Source organism: Echinops telfairi, unplaced genomic scaffold, assembly GCF_000313985.2.
Source record: "Echinops telfairi isolate 266 unplaced genomic scaffold, ASM31398v2 ScPeMD7_2565;HRSCAF=3150, whole genome shotgun sequence".
In the NCBI taxonomy this organism is placed as follows: domain Eukaryota; kingdom Metazoa; phylum Chordata; class Mammalia; order Afrosoricida; family Tenrecidae; genus Echinops; species Echinops telfairi.
Window position 1 is genome coordinate 4383734 of NW_022106463.1, and position 1049 is coordinate 4384782.

Below are 1049 nucleotides of genomic sequence, written 5' to 3' on the forward strand. Positions count from 1 at the left end.
CCAGCACTTCTCTTCTGGGGGAAGTTGTTGATTACTAACTCAGGGCCTGTTAAGATGATTTCTTCTTCACCAAGTCCAAAACAACAAAAGTCATCATAAAAATGAAAGAGAAAAACCAAGAGAAAGAAAAATCAAGGAGGAGGAAAGAGATAAAAGAAAAACAGAATGTATAGGAAAAAATTTTCATAATTAAAAAAAACAAATATTAGTTTAAAAGATTATTTCTTCTTGGAAGACTGCTTTTAGTTTCAAGGAATTTGTCCAATTCTTCTAAATTACTCGATTTGTTAACATAAAATTGTTGATAGTACTCCTTTACAATCCTGTTTCTCTTGGAATATAATACAATGCAAAATCAAATGGACTGTCTCATTTGTTTTTGCATTTACTTTCTTTGCTAGTGCAACCAATGAGGTGACAATGTCTTCTCAAAAAGGACCAAATTCTGCTATCACGGATCCTATTGTTTTCCATTCTCTACTTGTTTCTGCTTTTTTAAAAAGTGTTTTCTGTCTTCTAGAACCTTTGAGCTTGTTCCTGTTTTCTTTCTAGAAGCTTCCCTCTGAGCAATGACCTGTTGCACTGAGTCTGCTGCACAAGACCTCCTCAGTGTGTTGAAAGACTCGAATGTCACTTTGAAGACTATGAGGTGGCTGGCCCAAACCGTGGCATTTTCAGTCGCCAGAAGCGTGTGAAAGTTGGACACTGAGTGCGGAAGACTGAAGAAGAACTGGTGCATTTGAGTTGTGGTGCTGGGGCAGGATGCTGACAGTGCCATGGACGCCGAAAGAACAAGTCTGTCTTGGAAGAAGTCCTTTGAGCAGTCCGTGGTACCTTCGATATTCTTTGCCAGCACAATTTTCTTCGAGCTGTGCTGCCTTTCAACGTGCCTTGTAATTTCTTGTTGAAAGCTGGGTATGATCCATGCGGGTAAAAAGGAACTAAGGTAAGTTAATAGGTCTCTAATGGAGGCTCTTATCTGACTAGGCTATTTACCACAGCTGCACTCTCCTCTAGACCAGTGCTTCTCAACCTTCCTCATGCTGGGA